The sequence below is a fragment of the Ipomoea nil genome, unplaced genomic scaffold (assembly GCF_001879475.1).
Source record: "Ipomoea nil cultivar Tokyo-kokei standard unplaced genomic scaffold, Asagao_1.1 scaffold1250, whole genome shotgun sequence".
NCBI classification, from domain to species: domain Eukaryota; kingdom Viridiplantae; phylum Streptophyta; class Magnoliopsida; order Solanales; family Convolvulaceae; genus Ipomoea; species Ipomoea nil.
Genome location: NW_017617678.1, coordinates 2,678,604 through 2,703,088, shown reverse-complemented (window position 1 = coordinate 2,703,088; position 24,485 = coordinate 2,678,604). Strand labels below are relative to the sequence as shown.

Genomic DNA, 24,485 nt, shown 5'->3' with positions numbered 1-24,485 from the left:
GAAATGTTACTTATGAATGGAATTGTAATACTTACGGTAGAAAATTAAATATAAATTTAAATTAAAAATAAATCGTTACTTGTGGTAGATATTGTAATATTTATATGTGAAATTGTAATAATATTTAGGTTAAATTGATCAAAACTAATGATAAATATTGTAATACATATAATAAAAATTGTGGTACTTACACAACCAGTTATCTACAACCTGACTCATCTTATGGATAACCTGTGAGAGAATGTCACATAAGCTTTTGTCTTATTTCTTTGGTTGGAAAATTCATGGATTAATGTAATTCAAAAAGGTTTTTTTTTTTTTTTTTTTGTAAGTTCACTTTCACTTTCTAAACTCGAGTTCACCATTTCTTACTTTTATTTCTTGAAGCGCAAGAAACAAATAATTCTTGTGTCTTTTAATTCTTCATTTCTTTTATTTCTTGAAGCACAAAGAACAAATAATTCAAATTTCTTCTAATTCTTCATGGATTGGAAGATATACGGATTATAGGTAGGGTAGTTAACGAACCGAATATAAACGAATGGAGGTTGTTCGTGTTCGTTTGTTAAGGTTTTGGAGTGTTCGTGTTCGTTTGTTAAGATTTTTGAAAATTATGTTCGTGTTCGTTTGTTAAGCGTTCATTAATGTTTGTTAACGTTCGAGAACACGTTTACGAACGTGTTCGTTAATATTAACGAAAACATTCACGAACATGTTTGTTAGCAAGCACGTTCATGAACATGTTCATTAATATTTGTGAACATGTTTGTTCACATTCATAAACATATTCGTGAATACTTAATAACCAAACATATGAACATGTTCATGATCACAGTTCGTTCGTTAATAAGAAATAATATATGTTCACGAAAAATAGCCAAACAAGTAACACAACTACAAAAAGAATACAAACAAATATTAAACGAACACAAAGAGCTTGTTCGCGAACATTATTAAACGAACACTAAACGAGCTTGTTCGCGAACATTATTAAACGAACACAAACAAGCTTGTTCACGATCTCTTAGCAAACAAATTTACAACTGTTCAGACTCTGTTCGCTTATAAACCAAGCTCTAAATTTTGTTTGTTAATGTTCGTTTACCTTAATAAACGAACACTTATCGAACACGAAGACGAGTAGTTCACCGAAAGCTCTATTCGCAAACACACCTAATTATAGGCATCATAAATTACCTTTTCTGTTCTGAAAATTTTTAAAATTTTTTGAATTCCTTACTATATTGCACATAAAGAAACATTGTATGAATTTAGAGGGATTTGGTTGGTAGATTGGAGAGTATGCATGTACTCAGCCTACTCTTTTTTTTTTTGAATTAAATAGTACTCAGCCTACTCTAATCTGCTGTTCAAGTAACTTTTTAAATTTTATTTTATTTCCTTCGATTTAATTAAAATATTTCTTTAATTAAATATTTCTTCAATATACATGCCTTTAAGAATTCTAACCCAAATATTTTAATTGTTTACAGTAATCATTATTTCCAAGATTATTTAAGCAAGGCTTTCACAGCAACTTCTTACACGGCGGGGCAACTTTTATTCTCATTGAAATTGCAATTCATTTTCCTGTCTTCCTACCCTAACATCATAACCTCAAATTCCTGTCCGTTCTTAATTTGATACATCAACAACACTCCTTTTAATTTATCACCAAAAATTATTTTTGTATCTCAATGGGTTCTGAGTTTTATCTCAATCAAGAAGTTCTTTTCGAGATTTTGAATCGAGCAACGTTATAAACACTAGATACATTTAAAGTGGTTAGCAAGGAGTCAAAAGAGTTTGTTGAGGAATCGTGGTTCATTAAAAATTACACTCAAAAAACAAAGAATTTCATAGGGTATATTGTTGAAAAACTTGAACCCATTAGCTATTCTTCTTACACCTTTGTATCCATCAATCCATCCTTGAGGGTTTCAGGTATTTTATGGAGTGTTTCTGCGGGATGACGATTTGGCATCTTCTAAACAAGGAATCTTGTGTTGTCGAGATAGATTAGATCCCCACCATTATTATGTTTGTAAGCCAAGCAGTAGGCAATGTGTTGAGTTGCCTACCCCAAGGGGACGAGACATATTCCCAAACTGGTTTGGTTTGACAATTCTTAAATCTAATCGCCTTCAGTACAAAATAATTAGATTGTCAAGGTGAGTTTTTTTTTTCTTTCTTTACAATCTTATTACACTATAAATTAAATACAATGTTTTATTATGTGCTTTGAGATATAATTCTAATAAGGCTAAACTAATGATTTGATAATTTTATCATTTTCATTCAGGCCATCCGGAAAAATAAGTTACATATGCGAGATTTTCGATTCAAAATTTTGGACATGGAGACAATCGAAAAACACCATAATGGAAGGTTGCAGTAGTTTTTCCTTTAAACCAAGTGTTTGTATAGGCGGCATAGTCTATTTGCTGACAGGTAGGAACATAGTTTTGGCTTTCGACTCTGCAACCGAAACTCACTCAATGTTTTCAGGACCAATAACGGTAACCGAAGATGACAGAAGCTACTACTGTGAAGAAATCATTGAGTACAATGGAAAGCTAGGATTTACATCTGTGTACAAATGGGATGAAATGCATCTTTGGGGGCTAGAAGATTACATGTGGGAGATAAAGAGAGTCGTGGGAATTGATAAGGATAAGAATGGGTTGATAAGGTGAAATCTTGCGGACATGGCGCTGATGATGGGGTATAGTTATCATGTGAGCGGTTTCGATTCCCATCAGAATATTTTCCCGTTCATGTCAGATTGGGAGCCAGTGGATCTGGAGGATGGATGCTTGCTGGGTGGGTCAGAAGAGATATTCACATAAAACATTTTTGTGCATGAAAATTATCAAGAGGAATTATCTCGGGCAACCTTGCCAATGAACATCTCTTCCAACCCACCTAGCATGCATCCATCCTCTAGATCCACCGGCTCCCAATCAGACCGGAACGGGAAAATATTTTGATGGGAATCCAAACCGCTCACTTGATAACCAGTGGCGGATCCAGATAACCAGTGGCGGATCCAGAAAATAATGTGAGGGGGGGCGTACTTAATTCGAGATATCACTTCTAAGAAAAAATTACATCTTTCACAATTTTGTCTAAGGGTGGAAAGACACCTCAAATAAGGATAAGGAGCTAAAACGTAATAAAATGCTATAGGTGGGATTTGAAACATTGACACTCCATGTAATATTCAAGGTTCTACGCACTGATCTACTAAACACCTTAATGGCTTATGCATGTACTTATATATTAGTAGCAAAGGTTGAGGGGGGGCAGTGGCCCCCACTGCCCTCATTGTGGCTCCGCCACTGTTGATAACTATACCCCATCATCAGCACCATGTCCGCAAGACTACACCCTATCAACCTATTCTTCTTCTTATAAATTCCCACTACTCTCTTTATCTCCCACTTGTATGCTTCTAGCCCCAAAAGATACACTTCATCCCATTTGTACACGGATGTAAATCTGAGCTTTCCATTGTACTCAATGATTGCTTCAAAGTAGTAGCTTCTATCGTCTTCGGTTGCCGTTATTGGTCCTGGAAACTTTGAGTGAGTTTCGCTTGCAAAGTCTAAAGTCGAAACTGTGTTGCGATCCGACAACAAATAGACTATGCCGCCTATACAAACACTTGGTTGAAAGGAAAAACTCCTGCAGCCTTTCATTATGATTTTTTTCGATTGTCTCCATGTCCAAAATTTTGAATAAAAAATCTGGCATATGTAGTTTGTGTTCCCCATGGCCTGAATGAAAATGATAAAATTATCAAATCTTTAGTTTAGCCTTATTAGAATTATATCTTTAAGACACATAATAAAAATTTGTATTGAATATATAGTGTAATAAGATTGCAAAGAAATTTTTTTTTTCTTAAAAAAAAAAAAAAAAAAAAAAAAAAAAAAAAAAAACTCACTTTGACAATCTAATTATATTTTTGTACCAAGGGATTAGATTTTAGAATTGTCGAACCAGACTAGTTTGGGAATATATATGTCTCATCCCCTTGGGGTAGGCCAACACATTTCCTAGTGCATGGTTTACAAATTAAACATAATAATAACGAGATCTTATCTATCTCGGCAGCATAAGATTCCTTGTTTAGAAGATGCCAAAATCGTCACCACCCGGAAACACTCCATAGAAACACTTGGAACCCTCCATGATGGATTGATGGATACAAATTAAAGGTGTAAGAACATCTAAAGGGTTCAAGTTTTTCAACAATATACCCTATGAAATTCTTTGTTTTTTAGTGTAATTTTTAATGAACCATGATTCCTCAACCAACTCTTTTGACTCCTTACTAACCACTCTGAATGTATCTAGTGTTTCTAATGTTGCTTGACTCAAAATCCCGAAAAGAATTTCTTGATTGGAATGAAACTCAAAACCCATTGAGACACAAAAATAGTATATGGTGGCAGGCCCGGCCCTGGGCAAGGGCAGGCTGGGCCCTTGCCCAGGGCCCACGCTTGGAAGGGGCCCACCAGACTGTACATACACATACCGTTTTATATATACTATAGATATAGTATAATAATTTTGTATGGCTTCATGTTAATAACGTGGAAGTTAGTTTAGTCAGTAGGATATGTGGTTTTTATGGTATAGATCTAGGGATCGAATCCTTTCTTATTATATTACGTGTATATATACTGTTACACGCATCTCTATTTCCATACATTAATGTAATAAAAATAAATAGTTCTATACATTAAACTTTTCCTCTCTTACTCTTTAGGATATTATTATATAGTATTAAAATTGTAACTTAAGAAATTTCTTTATATTTTTAATTTGTATTATTTAAAATTTAATTTGTAATTTTTTTTTTTACCTTTTTATAATTATAGTGAGATTTATAATATAGATTGATTTGTGATTCGTATCAAATTTTGAATCTATTTCTATTTGAGTAATTTACTACTTATATTTAAAATATGTGCTATTTTGTGAATTTTATAATGAGTTATGTATCTATAATATATTTTGTGATTTAGTTATGAAAAATATTTTAAAAAATAGTTTAATTTTATTACTATTATTATTATTATTATTATTATTAATTATCTAGACAATGTAGTTTAGAAGTCCTATTGTGCATCATCGTATTCAAATTAATTTAGAAAAACTTGAAATTGATTTAACTAAAAGGAAAAATATTTATAAATATGATAGCAATATAGAAGATGTGTTATTTATTGTGTTTTTTATTTGAACTATTTTATCCAATTAATTATGTATTATATTTTATTATGAATATCTTTTATCACGTTTAGCCTATTTTGATTTATTTATTGCTTCCAATAATTAAGATTTTATGCTATGCTCTTATTGTTAAGTTTTTTTTTTATATATAATTTTTTATTAAAAATTACTTATTATTTATAATAATTATAATAATGTGATTCTCTATAAGCTCATTTTATTTTAAATTATTTATTCATTTTTATAAAGTGAGTATGACCAACACTTAGGACGAAATTTACAATTATCCTAAAATTTAGGGACGAAAAGTACAAATTTTTCAATTCTTTATATATGAAAGCACTAATGCGGTTAATGCTTATTTCGAATTTAGGAATGCATCTAGAATTGTTTTCATGTGTATTTATAATTGTTAAAAACTTGTAAATCTTCAAGTTATTATTATTATTTTCCCTTACTTAATTTAAATTTTAATTATAAAAATATATATTAATTTAATACAGGCCCATTTTTGTTGCTATGCCCTGGGCCTATAAAATGATAGGACCGGGCCTGTATGGTGGTAGATTTCTAATCAGGTGAGAATCAAACTTAAGTTGTGAACTGTGAACTTGTAGAGGATTACACCGCAACTACTACACGATTGCGGAAGATAAACCTTAACCGACTTTTATAGGGAGCTAGGAAGAGAGAAGATACATGACAGGAACAGCACGGACTGACGGAAGGGATCGTCCAGACGGTCTAGTTCCTCATCGTCTTCGTTGCTGTATAATTCTCTGAAGCGGCTTTGTGATGCGTGCTGAAATGCAGTGATCAACTGAGTATATAGTGAGCTTCGCGTGACGGAGAGTTCAAAGTAGTAGACTAGTAGGGCACTCACGTGTTTGGTGTTGCTGCTCGTTATTTGTTGGAAATTTATATAGTAATGAAGATTAATGTTTCAGATGGACTACCATGAAAGCTTAAATAATATTTGGAGTTGTGGGGTTATAAATATTACAGAGTATTTTAGTTTGGTAGAAAACAAGTTGAGAAATATGAATATTGTGTACGTTTGGAACCGAGTTGTACTCAGATTGATATGCACGATTCGTTGGTGTTAACGAATCATTGGTGTTTAACGAATCAATGCATTAATCAATTTGGTGAAATCAAATTGAGGATTACGAATTAGTGTACAATTCGTTAAATATGAACTAATGCACACTTCGTTAATTTTAACGACTTGGTGGATTCGTGTTTAACGAAGTTGATGGCATTTGTCAACTCGTTGGTTTATGTACATGCTTGCTTTCGGGTTGAATAATTCATTCGGTTGAATTTGCATTGGTATTTTATGCTCTCGGGTGAAGGGAGATTGTTGTCGACTCGCGCGTACATCTCTCCATTGTTTCGACTTTTTTTTTGAGAAAAGTGTCAAATTGGCCCCCTAAGTCAAGTGGATAGTGCAATTGGGTCCCTTAAGTGAAAAAAGCTCCATTCAAGTCCCCTAAGCCTGTAAAATTGTTCAATTAAGTCCAATATGACTTGTTTAACAGGTTAAATTGATATGGTGTTGACACGTGTCTTTTTTATTTTATTTTTTAAAATAAATACTTTTTATTTATTAAAAATATTATTTTTAATTAATTAAAATAATAATAATACTTTAAAAATTTTTAAAAAAAAAATTAAAAAAAAAAACAGCCACCGGCTGTCTGCCCGCCGGACAACCGGTGGTTGTCTTCTTTCTTCACGGACAGCCGTGGCCGGACGGCCACGGCCGTCTAAGGAAGACGGCCAGACATCCATGGCCACCTTCCTTAGACGACAGTGAAGAAGGAAGATAGCCACTAACTGTCCAGTGCAGACATCCGGTGGCTGTTTTTTTTTTTTTAATTTTTAATTTTTAATTATTATTATTATTTTAATTTATTTATTTATAATAAATAATATTTTTAATAAATAAAAAACATTTATTTTAAAAAATAAAATAAGAAGGACACGTGTCGACACTATATCGATTTAACCTGATAAACAAATCTTATTGGACTTAATTGAATAATTTTACCGGTTTAAGAGACTTGAATGGAGTTTTTTTCATTTAAGGGACTCAATTGCACTATCCACTTGACTTAGGTGGCCAATTTAACACTTTTCCCTCTTTTTTTTTTGGTGCAGATTCGTTAGTAATATATTAACAAAACAAACCAAAAGTTTGGGTTTGCTGCATGCTTTAAATGGGGTGACATATATTTATATATATTATATAATATTTATTTATTTTGCATGAGGACATGCATGGATATATAAATATATATAATCTATGCATATATATATTTCACTTAATTATTTCCCATGCCTGATATATCAGATAAGATATATCTTATGGAAGTTGAGTTTTTGAACTCTAGTAACTTTCATGTAACTTCTCCAAACTGCTTTATTTGCATCTATAAATATCTGGAGAAACATTTGAAAGGGGGACATGCAATAAATTTGCATTAAACTGAGATTTTTCACAGTACTACATTTCTACAAAAAATTCTTAAACAAAGCAACTTAAGAATTTCATCATCTTCTTGTATCCCATAAGATTAAATCTTGAACCGCTTTATATGAGGGAGATTTAAAGCTTATAGGAAAGTGATCACACGCCTGAATATCCTGTTTCCTCACATCCCTATTCTCATTGATGCGTCGAACCTGCTGGGTATGCATCTTTGTGTTGGGAAACATTCAAAGGCAAGACAAGGCTCCAAGTGGGAACTCATTTAATAGTCTTTTACTTAAATTGAATGTCCCACGTTGCTTTGCTAGCTTTGCTTTCCTTCCTTTATATATTTGAACTCCCTAAAGAAGGCTTGAAGTGTTATGGAGAGTGAACAAGGGAAAAACCTCGCACGCCGCTCGGCACACGTGCGAGGTGTGGGATATGGCTTAGTTTTATTGCTTGGTCTTCTTTTCCTATTTTTATGGATCAACACAACATATATTCGAACAGCACAAGTGGCCAGCACCTCTTGCGTAATATATGTTGTGGTCAGGATTGGTTTTATTAATGAGGGCCATGCATTGCCTAATTTTGGGCATTGGTTGTAAGAAAAGGAAAGTTGCTATAAATAGCAATAACCCCTTCATTACAAACACACGGCAATATAGCCATATTTCACAACACACCACCCTGCGTTCATTTAAGCTATTTCTTCCGTCTGTGTTATCTGTCGGAGATATAACGATACCCTGTCGTTAAATATCTTTAAGATAGTGTTGCCAAACACGACACAGAACGCTGCTGGTTTTCTGTCCCGAAGCAACAACACGTCGCAAATATCCATTCCAGGTATTCATCGCACCTATTTTACACAACAGTTAAAGATATTTAAATCAGGGAGGCGATGTCTACTGCAATGAAGCCAGCTTCTGATGTCACACCCATCGAAATTCTAACCGGAGGTATGAACTACAAACGATGGGCTGCTAGGATCGTTATGTTGCTGGAAGAGAAGGATGTTGACTATGTGATATATGAGGATCCAGCCACGTTCATTCTGGCGGCTACTACCGCGACCGCGACCGCTGCTACTGCCACTCCCGTGGCAACTGACAAATCTGACAAGGCCGATGATCAAGCTCCTGCGCCGAGACCTACCCGGACTACACCGCAGGTTTGTCCTAAGTATGTGAAAGACAACAAAACTGCGCGGGCCTCCATTCTTCAACGGGTAACAAATTCTATTTTTGACATGTTTTCTGGGGAAAAATCTGCAAAAGCTATCTGGGAACAATTGCAAGAAAAATATGGTTCCGATGACACCGGTAGGAGGAAGTACGTCGTGGGACGATGGCTGCATTTTCAGATGACCGAATCCAAAACCGTGGTGGAACAGGTACATGACTTCGAAAATATGGTTTCTGATATGCGAACTGAAGGTGCTCAAGTCAACGATGCATTCCTGGTCGAAGCACTTGTTGATAAGTTGCCCGGGTCGTGGGTAGACTTTAAAAGTAAAATGAAACACGAGCGACGCAACTACACCCTTCAAGAACTTATCAGTAGCATCAACATTGAAGAGGAAAATCGCACGGTACAAAAATCTGAATCTTTTTCTTTCAATTCAAAGGCTAATATTGTTGAGACTACAGGAAAAGATGATAGGCATAAAAAAGGTGATCAAAATAAAAATCAAAAAAGGAATGCGAAAAATAACAACAATCGCATCAAAAGTGGAAAAATTCATAAAAAGGGAAAGGGCGACGAGTGCTATGTTTGTGGGAAACGTGGACACCGAGCTGCACAGTGCTATCATCGCAAAGGGTCCACAAATAAAAATTCAGAGAAGGACGGATCCAAAAATCAAGCAAATGTGGTAGAAACCACGGAGGATGACGAGGCCGTAGCAGCAGTGATTACTGAGATTAACATGGTCGGAGACCCAGACGAGTGGGTCGTGGACACGGGGGCATCTCGTCACTTCTGCAACAACAAGTCCTTTTTCAAGGTGTTCGAGCCCGTCACTGGAGGAGAACAAGTCTTCATGGGCAACTCCAGCATTTCTGAGGTAAGTGGTAGAGGAAAAGTAGAGTTATTGCTTAATTCTGGCAAGAAGTTATTACTGAACAATGTGTTGTATGTTCCCTCTCTGCGTAGAAACTTAATTTCCGGGGGCCTACTTAATAAGGCCGGGATCAAAATTGTCCTTGAGTCAGACCGATTGGTTATGACTCGCTGTGGGACTTTTCTCGGAAAAGGGTATCTACGGGGGGGATTATTTGTGTTAGACATATCTGTAATTGGACCAGAATCTATCAATAAGAATAATGCTTCCCCTTCGGCTTATATTACTGTTTCAGTTAATTTGTGGCATGGTAGATTAGGACATGTTGGCTCAAAGTGCTTAAATAGATTAAAAAGCCTGAATATGTTGCCAAACTTGTCTAATGATGCATGCTCCCAATGTGAAACTTGTGCTGAAGCAAAATTTGCTAGGAAGCCATTTTCTGCGGTAACTCATAGAACTTCATCTATACTTGAATTGATTCACTCTGATCTAGCGGATTTTAAAACCACTGAAAGTAAAGGTGGAAAACGGTATTATATAACTTTATAGATGACTATTCTCGTTTTACAAAACTATACCTCTTGAGAACAAAAGATGAAGCTGAACACAAATTTGTGATTTTTAAAACTGAGGTAGAAAATCAGTTAAACTTGAAAATAAAGAGGCTTCGTTCTGACAGAGGTGGAGAGTATGACTAAAAACCTTATGTGAAACTTCGGGTATAATCCATGAAGTAACCGCACCTTACTCTCCCCAACAAAATGGCATCGCTGAAAGGAAAAATAGAACCCTTAAAGATATGATTAACGCAATGTTGATCAGTTCTGGGGCACCAGACTCTATGTGGGGGGAAGCTGTTCTAACGGCGAACCACATTTTAAATAGAGTCCCACATAAAGGGTTCGAGAAAACCCCTTATGAGATGTGGAAAGGGCACGCCCCGAACCTGAAACACTTTAAGGTGTGGGGATGCTTGGCTAAGGTGGGTCTACCATCCCTGAAAAGGTCCAACATAGGACCCAAAACCTTTGATGCTATTTTTGTTGGATATGCCGAGAATAGTGCAGCATATAGGTTTATGTGTCTAGAAAACCGTTCTATGTGTGAATCAAGAAATGCAATATTCTTTGAACATATCTTTCCTTTAAAAAATGCTTATGTCTCACCAGTTGATACTCTGTGTCAAAATGATAATGCCAATTTTCCTCGCATTACTAACGATTTGGATGAGCCCAGAAGAAGCAAAAGACCCAGGATAGAAAAGAATTTTGGTTCTGACTTCATAACATATGTCACAGAACTGAAAGATTTAAACGAACTCTGTGATCAGTTTGTGTGTCAATTAGTATTGGAAGAAGAACCAAAAACATTTAAAGAAGCAATGCAGTCAGTCGACTCCATTTTGTGGAAAGAAGCAATCAAAAGTGAATTGGACTCTATTCAGTCCAACCACACCTGGGAGTTGGTAGAACTACCCAAAGGGTGCAAGCCAATTGGCTGCAAATGGATCTTCAAAAGAAAACTTAGACCAGATGGGTCTATTGAAAGATTCAAAGCCAGGCTAGTAGCCAAAGGCTTTACACAAAGATTCGGTGAGGATTATTTTTACACATACTCACCAGTGACAAAAGTGGGAACCATTCGAGTTCTATTTGCATTGGCTTCTTTACACAACTGGATAGTTCACCAAATGGACGTAAAAACTGCATTCCTCAATGGTGAATTAGAAGAAGAGATCTACATGGAACAACCACCTGGTTGTGTCGATCCAGGGCAAGAAGGAAAGGTATGTAAATTAAAAAGATCTCTTTATGGCCTAAAACAGGCCCCCAAGCAGTGGAATGAAAAATTTCACAAGACCTTAATGGACCTAGGCTACACGACTAACCGGTCAGATGCCTGTTTGTACTCAAAAGAGGTCCAATCCAGCATTGTAATAATATGTCTCTATGTGGATGACATGTTAATTTTTAGCTCAAGTATTGAGGCTATAAATGAAACCAAACGAACTCTATGTCAAAAGTTTGAAATGAAGGATCTAGGAGAAGCCGATGTGATACTCGGGATAAAAGTCACAAAAACCAATACAGGTTACCTTCTATCCCAAGGTCACTACACAGAAAAACTTCTGAGGAAGTTTGACAATTTTGATGTTGTCCCGGCCAAGACTCCTTACGATCCTAGTGTCAAACTACTGAAGAACATGGAGTCAGGTGTGTTTCAAGAGAAATATGCAAAAGTAATTGGGAGTCTAATGTTCTTGATGAACTATACCCGACCCGACATTGCATTTGCCGTGAATAAACTTAGTCGTTTCACTCATAACCCAAGTGGTCCACACTGGGACGCACTAAAAAGGATACTCCGGTATCTTAGAGGCACGTTAGACTGGGGTCTCAACTTCAAAGGATACCCAGCTGTGCTAGAAGGGTTCTGTGATGCGAACTGGGTAAACGACAGTGATGATGTCAGCTCTACAAGTGGATATGTGTTCACACTATGTGGAGCTGCAGTGTCTTGGAAATCAACCAAACAATCGTGCATAGCCAGATCAACTATGGAAGCAGAGTTCATAGCTTTAGATCTGGCTAGCCAAGAGGCCGAATGGCTAAGAAATCTGTTGGCAGACGTGCCGCTGTGGGGGAGTCCTGCTCCCGCCGTACCCATTCATTGTGATTCTCAAACTGCTATTTGTGTGGCACAAAATAGTGTCTACAATGGAAAGAGAAGACACATTAGAGTCAGACATGAGTCTGTACGGCAGTTAATATTGAATGGGGTAATCACAATGGAGTTTGTGAGATCTGAAAGGAATATAGCTGATCCTTTCACGAAAGGCCTAAATTGAAAGGCTATCCTTGATACATCAAGGGAAATGGGCTTAAAAGCCAATGAGGTGAGAAATTCATGATGGACACCACCTCGGTGGTCAAACGAAATCATGGAAAGACTCGCATTTATAAGCAGACTGTAAATCAGTCCGCACGCCGTTGGCAGTCAACGGTAGAGTACACTCGGTGGAGTGGAATGTCTGTGCTGAGACAGACAAAACAGGGCTTATACTTGGTTATCCAATAACTATACGAAGTGTACAACAAGTGGAGCTAACGAGGTGCACATAAGTTCAAAATTCAATTAGCCGAAGAGTTCAAGATTCTGCTCACTCTCGGATAGTGGATTACTTGGTGCCACTACTTGTCAGTTCAAGTTTAACACACTGACATGAAAGTTAGCTCTTATTTGTTAAGCTCAGCTGTTCTCCGTCAAGCCTTACACCTTCGAATGTGTGGGGGATTGTTGGGAAACATTCAAAGGCAAGACAAGGCTCCAAGTGGGAACTCATTTAATAGTCTTTTACTTAAATTGAATGTCCCACATTGCTTTGCTAGCTTTGCTTTCCTTCCTTTATATATTTGAACTCCCTAAAGAAGGCTTGAAGTGTTATGGAGAGTGAACAAGGGAAAAACCTCGCACGCCGCTCGGCACGTGTGGGATATGGCTTAGTTTTATTGCTTGGTCTTCTTTTCCTATTTTTATGGATCAACACAACATATATTCGAACAGCACAAGTGGCCAGCACCTCTTGCGTAATATATGTTGTGGTCAGGATTGGTTTTATTAATGAGGGCCATGCATTGCCTAATTTTGGGCATTGGTTGTAAGAAAAGGAAAGTTGCTATAAATAGCAATAACCCCTTCATTACAAACACACGGCAATATAGCCATATTTCACAACACACCACCCTGCGTTCATTTAAGCTATTTCTTCCGTCTGTGTTATCTGTCGGAGATATAACGATACCCTGTCGTTAAATATCTTTAAGATAGTGTTGCCAAACACGACACAGAACGCTGCTGGTTTTCTGTCCCGAAGCAACAACACGTCGCAAATATCCATTCCAGGTATTCATCGCACCTATTTTACACAACACTTTGAACCATATATTCTTCATCTTCAATAGATTTCTTATTCTTCTTTTAAAGCTCTTTTGCAATGTTTATGCTTTATATTTATGTTTTTCTGTTCTTTATGATATTTAATCATGTGTAGTTAGTTTACGGACTTGAGTTAGGGTTGTATTATCTTTCTTGATGCTCAATTTGTGATTATTGCAAAGAGGGGGAAAAACACTAACCTAGGGTTCTTGAGTTTATGAATGATTTGTGTTTGTATGTTGTTAATGTTTGATGTACACATTCATTAGCATGCTTTTGAAGAATTCTTGGCTACAATGAGAATTGGGTTAAGGATTTTAGCCACCCTTTGCATAAACCCGATTTTTCCTATGAAAATGGGGGGAATTGAGGGCTTTAGATGCTTTGTGTGCTTGATGGACTTGGAATTGATACGTCACGAGAGTGGGGCAATTTATTGTTCTAATCCTTGTTTATTAATCACGACACTAATTCGCAGATTAGGATTCCTACGTGCATTCCCTCTTGATTCCTTGGTTATTTGTTCTCCCTAATCCCTTAGGTTGTTGAAGTATCTAGATGATAATGCTCCTTAGCTTGAGTCTTATATATATTGCTTTATTTTGTGTTTATCTTTGAGTATATGTGTTAGTCTTACCATTTCCTTAAACTTGTAATTTGCTTAGCTTCTTGTTGATTTCCTTGTGCTAGTGCCTAGTTTATTGTGATTGCATATTGCGTGCCATAACCCCCAATCCCAGGACGACATTTCACACCCGTACACTTACCATCACTCATTTTTGCTACATCAATATGGTATGTCTTAATGTTTTCTTTTCAAGAATATCTATTATCTATTTGTGAATTTCTTTTTCTCCTGTTAAACCACTTGTGTATAGATTTATTTTTGCCTAGGTGCTTGATAAAATGTCTACAAGAATATACCAATTTAAGTATTATGATTATAATTGGATTGTTATGCTGTGCAACCGTGTGCACCATGCATGGTGCACACGGATCTAAATTCATAATTTCTATACTGTAAATTTATAATTTCTATACTGTAGATTCATAAAATCTATACTGTAGATTCATAATTTCTAAACCGTAGATTCATAATTTAAATACAGTAGATTCATAATTTTTCTATACAGTTCTAGTTCCTCGTCCATTTGTAGGAACAGATCAAAATGTCCTATATTAATAATAAACATTTATATTAATTTATAAATAACATAATAACATTTAAAATACATATATTAATAATAAGGTTTTTACTAACATATTCACAAAAGTTTTAACATCAAGGGTGCGCCCACTTTTCATAGGATTAAACACATACACCGTTTTTAAAGGTGTGCAAATCGCGATCAGTAACCAATGATTACTACATTTACAAAACACATATAAAGTTATTAAGTTATATAAATTAGTAAACTAAAAGACTTACTCTTGGTGATACGGTGCCAAAATGAATTGTTGATCCTTGTGTTCGTCCATGACATGAATAAGATATGATGTAACGGTAGAACAATTTAAGTTAACCATATCTGCTGAAATTTGTGTTAGACACGTAAACCCGATAGATGTCACTCCAAGCTACTTACATAGTTTATTCAAAAACCTGAAAAATAACAAATAAAAAAATTTAATTTCAATAAACATAAAAAACAAATCTATATAAAACACATGAACAATTTGAAACTTACATCATAAACACTTGTATAATCAAGATATCGAGCCGATTTATAGTCAACAAATCCTATATATCCACTACCATCACATAAACACCATTCAAGTGTGCATGATAGAAGACTGTCTGATCTATATTCAACAATGTACTCTTTATCAACAGGAAAAGATGTCAATGCTTTGACAAGCCGCTTGCAGTATGTTCCCAAAAGCAAAAAGACATTTTCACCAACAATTGGGGCTCGTGTAGCAATAGCAGATAACTCTGCACTTTGATCTGTCATTTGCTTATTTTGTCTTGGTGAACTTATTTTGACATTTTTCTACCAATATAAAATTGTAATTATACTAACATTTAAAATATAAACAACGATATTTAACTTCTTTTTTTTTTTTTTGAATGACAACGATATTTAACTTAATTAATAACTAATATAAGAATGCATACCTCATCTAAAATAACTAAATGAGTAGCCCATTGTGCGCGACTACAAGCAATATCTCCCAAAGTCTTATACTGCAAATTTGGCACGGTTTGGCACGGATAGATTACATTTGATCCCTCGGCACCATGTACCACTTCATCAACCATGAATTTGACATGATTAAGTAATAGTGGCTCATTATGCACTTTTGTTATCTCATTTGTAGTTGCGTAAACCGTACCCTTTGCAACAACAAATGGCTTGCCATCGAGATCACATAATGCAAGGCTACACTTTTTTGGCTCTATTGTAAATATATATAGGGAAAATTGTAATTTATGCCCCTCACAAATATGTCAATTACAATTTTCCCATATATATATATATATATATATATATATATATATATATATATATATATATATATATATATATATATATATATATATATATATATATATATATATATATATATATATATATATATATATATATATATATATATATATATATATATATTTGTATTTGACGGTCAACTTTTTTAATCAAATGAATAACTCAGATTGGTCAGATTTTAAATTTTCCTTCAGATTTACTAATTTATCCTTAATTATATGATTATCCGTTAACTTTTCTGTTAAATGTTATCTTCTCCGTTAATTTCAGTTAGTTCACCATTAACTTACTCATTGATTTCAATAAGAAAGATCTTAGGTTCGAACTTCATCCCAATCAAAGTTGGCATAGTTAGTACTCTATTTTACTCTTATTAAATTATATTAAACTAGTATATTCACCCGTGCGTTGCACGAAATGGATTTGTTATAATATTTTAAGAATATTTGGATCGATATACAATTGTATAAATTATAACATGAAATATTATATAGTGTAATTGAAGAATTGAGTTGGATCGATTATATTTTCTGATGTTATCATTGCTTGAATTCGAGTAAATAATTGTCCAATTAATAGCTAACGTGTAGATATATGCATCCGGTGCTGAAACTTTAGAGATTTTATATATCAGTGTTTAGGATTTGTATCAATTAGGCTAATTAGCTCGTTGTCTAACAACTCATTTATATAAATTATTTGTATGGAAGATATATATTTTTATGTAGATATATAGCAATTTTGTCATCTTTGTATAAAAAGAAAATATGGGGATGTAGCTCATATGGTAGAGCGCTTGCTTTGCATGCGAGAAGTACGGGGATTGATACCCTGCATCTCCAATTTTAATATCATTTGGCTTTCAGAAAAAAAAAAAAAAAAAAAACATAATATCACTAGTTTGACAAAATTTTGTCCATCCCCGTCTAGAGTTAAAACCTTCAGGCCATCATGATGGTGACTCGGGAAATAGCCACGTACACCTGAAGGGTTCATTGATGTGTCTCACGTACACCTGAAGGGTTCATTGATGTGTCACGTACACCTGAAGGGTTCATTGATGTGTCTCATTAACTATTCTTGTTTTGACAATGTAATCTGCCAATCTTGTGACGATGAGGCGTATTCTTGCTTCGACAATGTAATCTGTCAATCTTGTGACGATGAGGCGCGTACCGTTGCAAAGACCAAGAGAGCGGTCTATGTTCCGCAATAACATAACAGCTGCACCAAGAGTAACAACTTAAATATGTTCGACCTTCTGCAGTGTTCATGTCGCACATGTACTGATTAATTTGATCAACGACATCTAAAGTCGGTGAGAGGATCGCTCGACCTTCTAGGTGTGACTTATCAAGGTCCAAATTTGTTACGAAAATGTTGAGTTCTGAATTGAATCCTATACTATTTTAATTTTCAAAGTCAAGTGTTGAATCAAATCATATAATATTTTAATTTTTAAATGCTTTTTTTTGTTTTCTAAATTATAGATATGTAATAAAACATTTCTTATTATGGGGATGTAGCTCATATGGTAGAGCGCTCGCTTCGCATGTGAGAGGTACAGGGATTGGTACCCTGCATCTCCAATTCCAATGTAATTTGCAAGCTTTACATGGTCCAAATTTGTTATTAAAATGTCGAGTTCTGAATCGAATCCTATACTATTTTAATTTTCAAAGTTATAGAAATTTAATGTCATATTTATCATTATGGGGATGTAGCATAAATGGTATAGTGCTCGCTTAGCATGCGAGAGGAGGGGTATGGGGATCGATACCCTGCATCTCCAATCCTAATGTAATTTCCAAGCGAGTGTTGAATCAAATCGTGTACTATTTCAATTGGAGACATAAATGCATCTCCAAGCTTTACACAGTGAAGAGTGTTGAATCAAATCGTGTACTATTTTAATTGGCAAATGCTTTTTGTTTTTAAAATTGTAGATATTTAATGAAGCGTTTTCAACTATGGGGATGTAGCTTTCTAAATTATAAATATTTAATGAAGCATTTTCAATTATGGGGATGTAGTTTAGATGGTAGAGCTACTTCTTAGCATGTTAGAAGTACAGGGATTGATACCCTGTATCCCTAATCCTAACGTAATCTGCATGTTTTATACAGTGCAAAAAGGTCGACTGTTAAATCGAATTGTATAATATTTTAATTTTCAAATGTTTTTTGTTTTCTAAATTATAGATATTTAATGAAGCATTTTTCATTATGGAGATGTAGCTCATATGGTAGAGCGCTCGCTTTGCATGCGAGAGGCACGAGGATTGATACCCCACATCTCCAATCTGAATATAATCTGCAATCTTTACATAGTGTAAATTAATTCTGAATTGAATCGTATACTATTTTAATTTTCAAAGTCGAGTGTTGAATAAAATCTTATAATATTTTAATTTCCAAATGCTTTTTGTTTTCTAAATTATAGATATTTAATGAAGCATTTATGATTATGGGGATGTCGCTCATATGGTAGAGAGCTCGCTTAGAATGAAGGTCCAATTAAAATCGGAACAAAAACAATGAAGGTCCAAATTAAACTTTTAGACAAGGCCCCCATTTTTAATAAAACGACCACACACACACACACACACACACACACATATATATATATATATATATATAGGAAAAAGTTCTCGTGCGGCAGACACTTCCCATGCGGCGGTGCGGCGGGGTTACAGAAGACACCAACAATGTTATCAACATGCACCAACAGTGTAAGGGAAATGCACCACAATGAAATGCCAAAAAAAAAAAAAAAAAAAAAAACATCACAGAATACACAACAGACCCAACAAATACACCATATAACTCACCACACCCCAATGGTGTATTTTCGAACACTGTATGGTGTTTTTACTCACGCCTAATGGTGTGTTTATGGTGATGCGTACCTAATTTATGTGTATTTTTGTGGTGTATTTTCCTAACGTTGATGGTTTATATTTGTTGAACAATTGGTGACGCCGCACCGTCGCACCTAAGGACACTACCGCACCAGAACCTAACTCTATGCCGCACTGACCGGATATCTGGTAGTCTTTTCCAATGCAGAAGACAGCCGGAGAAAACGACCGGATGGCCAAATTTTGTCGCCGGTGATCGAATTTTTTCACCGTTGGCTGGAATCTGTCGCCGGAATTGAAATGACCTGTAATAACAGGTCATTTTTCATTTTTTGGGCTTCATTGACCCAATTTGACATGTTTGAGGGTTTAATTGCACTTTTTTAAAGTTTAGGTGGCTAATTGAACTTTGAGGTAAAGTTTAGGGACCTATTTGACCCTTTTCTCAATTTTTTTTAGAAGCTTTCATACATTGATAAAATTTTAAGAATGATGTGTAAACTTGTTCAATTTGAGCCAGTGAGATGTAACATTGTCAATTCTTTGGAAAATTGTCCTATCGTTTTAGAATCCAGGTGTAATTGTATTTTTGATCAACAACTTTGTAATTAGTTCGCGCGGGTCTGACAATGATGTAATAAGAACAATTTTTTCCAATAAAAAAATAATAGTATAATATTTGTAAAGTAATGTACAATTGTACCGTTATAAAAAGACATACAAAAAAAATATTAATACCATAATGACCTAAACCATTCCAATAATGCAAAAGGCATAATTGAAATATTTAGTTTTGTTCTAAATAATCAAACGAAGATTAATTATACTACGAAAAAAAAAAAAAACTTAACCTAAATTTGTTTATTAAGTTTTTTTTTTAAAATGCAAGAAAATGATTTTTGAAGTTCATTATTTATAATCTTTGATGTTCAACTTTGAATGTTTTGTATTTAGTCGGGCTAATTATTTGACAAAAGTTTATGTTAAATTTTATAATGTATTTATTTTTTTAATACCCTTTATATGTTAACATATTCGTAGTATATATTTAACAATTATGCCAACTCTGATTGTGATGAGGTTCGAACCTAAGACCTTTCTTATAGAAACTAATGAGTAAGTTAAGAATAATAAATAGTTAACAGAATATTCCGTTACTAAAGTTTATACTAACGGAATCCAGAGTTATTTAAGGGAAGAAAATAATATAATAGAGGGTAAATAAGGAAAAATAATAAAAAATACTAAAATTAAAATAAGGGAAAATTGTAAAAAAATGCCCCTCTATAATATGCCAATTATCAATGTCACCCCTGAATTATGAGTGGTGTAAATGTTGCCCCTCAATTATCAAAATGGTGCACATATAGCCCCTCCCGTAACGGACCTGTGGTTCCCTACCGCTGTCCATCGCTGGTACTTCGAATTGATGGAGGGAAAAAACAACTAAATTACATATTTACTCCGACTTAACGGTGTCGTACACTAACGGGGAATCACATGTCCGTTACGTGAGGGGTTATATGTTCATCGTTTTGATAATTGAGGGGCAACATTTACACCACTCATAATTCAGGGGTGACATTGATAATTGGCATATTATAGAAGGGCATTTTTTATAATTTTCCCTTAAAATAATATGAACCATTCATTTCAAGAAACAATTACACTGACATTTTTTTTGTTCCAGTTAAGGGCCTAACATTATTGGCTCTTATTAGATTTGTAGATAGATAGGAAAGTAGGAAAGAATATATTGTATTACCATATTTTGATGTACAATTGTAGTACGAATAGGAATTGTATTACCATTTTTTTACAATATTACGAAAACCTTAATAATATAGGAGTCCTTTGGGCGAGAAGTTAAAATGGAGGATTTTATTTTTATATATAGTATAGATTTTATTTTATAATAATAATAATAATAATAATAATAATAATAATAATAATAATAATAATAATAATAATAATAATAATAATAATAATAATAATAATAATAATAATAATAATAATAATATAAATTTTCTTTTAGACAATTTTCTACTGTGCAGCCAAACATTAAAAAGAACAATGTTTTCTGAAAAATAACTCATTTTTTAGAAATCATTTTCCTACTTTCCAAACGAACTTTAATATCTATACAATTAATTTGTTAAATTTCATCATAATTATTAGATAATGGCCTTGACATAATAATTATGCAATATTTCCAATTAATAGATTTTAATTAATTTCCATTTGACATTTACTTACCAAATAAGATTTTATATATATATAGATATATAGATTAATTATTACGTTTTATTCTATGTTATAATTCTTACGTTAATATTCTTATTATTATTATTAACACTTGATTACTTTTAGATATTATTATTACCACTTATATTATTATTATATTATTATTATTTTCCTGCCAAGTTCTGTTAATATATAATAACCGTGAGGCACAATAATAATATAACCATAATTAAATATTCTTGTATTCTATATTCTTCTATGATTTCTATTACCATCACTAATTATCCATAGTTTACCATAATTAAATAATTTGACCAATACAATGAGTTTGGGCGGGAAAATGCTAGGAGGATTTTACTTTTAATAATTATATATATATATATATATATATATATATATATATATATATATATATATATATATATATATATATATATATATATAACGTCTACAAAGAGGTTTTCAATAATGTGTAATTCCAACTAGTGATATTATGTTTTCTTTTTATGCGAAGATGACAAAACTCGTATATATCTACACAGAAAATATATTTTCCATACAAATAAATTAGGATAGCAAATGATTTATATAATTGAGTTACTAGACAACGAGCAAATTTGCCACTTAATACAAATCATAAACACTGATATATAAAATCTCTAAAGTTTCAGCACCGGATGCGTACATCTACACATTGGCTATCAATTGGGCAATTATTTGCTCAAATTCAAGCAATGATAACATCAAAAAATACAGTCGATACAAGTCAATTCTTCAATTGCATTATATAATATTCGATGTTATAATTTATATAATTGTATATCAATCCAAATATTATTATAACAAATCCATTCTGTGCATCGCATGGGTGAAAATACTAGTTTACAGTAATACTATATCTAGATATAAGTTTGGTTATGATATTAGATGTTAAAATTTCACATATACTAAAATCAAAAGCAAAAACCTATGTTCTTGTTTGGTAAATGGTTGTTAGCTGATAGTTATTAGCTGTTAGCTGATTGGGTTAATTAGAGGGTATAACTAGTTGATAACATTAGCTTATTATAGAAAGATGTTTGGTAAATTAGTTGTTAGCTGATAGTTATTTGGTATAATTTCTTTTCTCAAAAAGTTAATTGAAAAAGTTGTTTTGAGTTGCTTTTTGAATTTTAGCATTTTACAAAAAGCTAATTAACCAAATACTTATATTAATTTTTTAACCAGATTTAAAAGCTAACCGTGGTCAAATAAGCTAAATTTGACCTATAGGCTAATATTTTACCAAACAGGGCCATATATATTTGTTCCTTAAATCGAACATATTCAAAAAATGTTGAATATCAAGTCAAAAAATCGTTACTCAAATAATTGAATTGTGATTAATATTTTAATGTTATAGTTCTAAAAAATGAGTATGAAAAATTGAAATTGGTATAACACCTCCCTGGGCACATCTACACTTTCCATCTTGAGAAATCGAATGCTATAAGATCTTACTATTACTAAACTTTCAAGTTTGCAATTATTGGGAAATCATTCAAAGGATTGTCCACAATAATTGTTTATCATGAATTGTTAGGGAGGTTGTTAATAAACACCTACCTTTTTCACTCATGATTGTGACTATCTTCTATTTTAGTATTTGTGGTTTCCAAATAATTAGTTTAGTTGTGCCTAATATCTAGAGGTTAGTTGGAGCCATCTAGTCTAGTATATAAACCCCATTACATTTCAATGAAGACACACCAAAAAACCTTCTTCATCTCATTTGTCTACTTCCTTAAGTCTGAGCAATAGAAAGGTTCGGCTACGTTTAAGCTAGTGCGAGCTTAGCGTGGTTATTCTGTGTTGCCTGTCGAAAGCGTACCGGTTTATCTCGACTTCACTGTCACCGGGAAAATAACGCTTTTAAGACATTGTTATTTAACACGGCATAGACCCCCTTACGGTCATACACCCGTATTTGTCCTTGTTTCCTAAAAGGTTGCCAGCCTCCGCGTTGACATTGCTTATATTTTCCAACAGCAATAATTATAAAATGAACCCTGTTCCTAAAATTTTTAATAATTATAAAATTGACTTGCGGTTTTTTTTTATTATTATAAAACTATCAATCATGGATGAATCCTGATGAACAGCTAAGATTAGTCCTCACTTTTTATATGAGGGCTTTGTTCTCAATTGATCCTACCCATATATAATAGAGATCAAATGCGGAGGAGATGTCCATGTAAAACATGCAGGTAAACGATAGCCTGATCTTGCCAAAATCAATCGTCTAAATGAACACTGATTAAAAAAATGCAGTGGCGTTTTGATAATTTTGCGTATTGTTGAAACTTAAGGTGCGTATTTTCTGTGCTTAAGGTGCGTCTTTTTAACACGTAATGTGTGTCATTTTAACACTTAAGGTGCGTCAGTTCTACACTTGAGAACTTAAAGTGCGTTATTGTTGAAACTTAAGGTGCGTCATTCTAAAACTTAAGGTGCATGTTTTCAAAGTTTAAGGTGTGTCTTTTCAAAGTTTAAGGTGCGTCATTTTAACAGTTAAGGTGCACAATTTTATCACTTAAGGTGTGCCATTTTTAACACTAAAAGTGCACCATGTTAACACTTAAAGTGTACCATTTTAACACATAAGGTGCGTCTTTGTAACACTTAAGGTACACCATTTTTACACTTTGTTTCTATCTTTCCAGGCGCGTGTTTTTTTTTTTTTTTCAATTTTAATTGATTCTCACCACACGTTTCACTTAGAGACTCTTCGCATCAGATCTCATTCCTATATACACACACAAAGTTGAAAAACTTAAAAAGATATTAAAGAATAGAAAGTCGAGGTATATTAATGAGCCCTTAGTTTTACCATAAAAAAGGTCCATGCACCTTAGCTTCAAGCTCCTAAGTTATTTATATAGGGTGTATTTGGTTGACATGTTTAGCTTTAAAGAATGGATATCAAATGATTTTACTACTACGTATTTTCTATTTTTCTTCACCTTCTAATCCTTCTATGCACACCCATCCATCATTCTCAAAAACCCCAATCTCGTCACAAAACAAATTTCCTGACATCATATTTTTCTTCTTGGACAAACAATTGATCTTAAAAATAACATAATTCCGCTAGTAAATACTATTATAAGCCAACTATTTATCTTA

At 33.7% G+C, this 24,485-nt stretch overlaps 1 long non-coding RNA gene across 1 annotated transcript; it reads right to left on the bottom strand.

Annotated features, from left to right (window-relative positions):
* Positions 1-14,858: 14,858 nt before the first annotated feature.
* On the bottom strand, positions 14,859-15,321 carry LOC109184151. The gene is made up of 3 exons (XR_002054712.1): positions 15,154-15,321; positions 14,986-15,090; positions 14,859-14,898 (listed from the first exon to the last, which is right to left on the bottom strand). It is a non-coding gene; the product is annotated as an uncharacterized LOC109184151 (long non-coding RNA).
* Between the last annotated feature and the right edge of the window lie 9,164 nt (positions 15,322-24,485).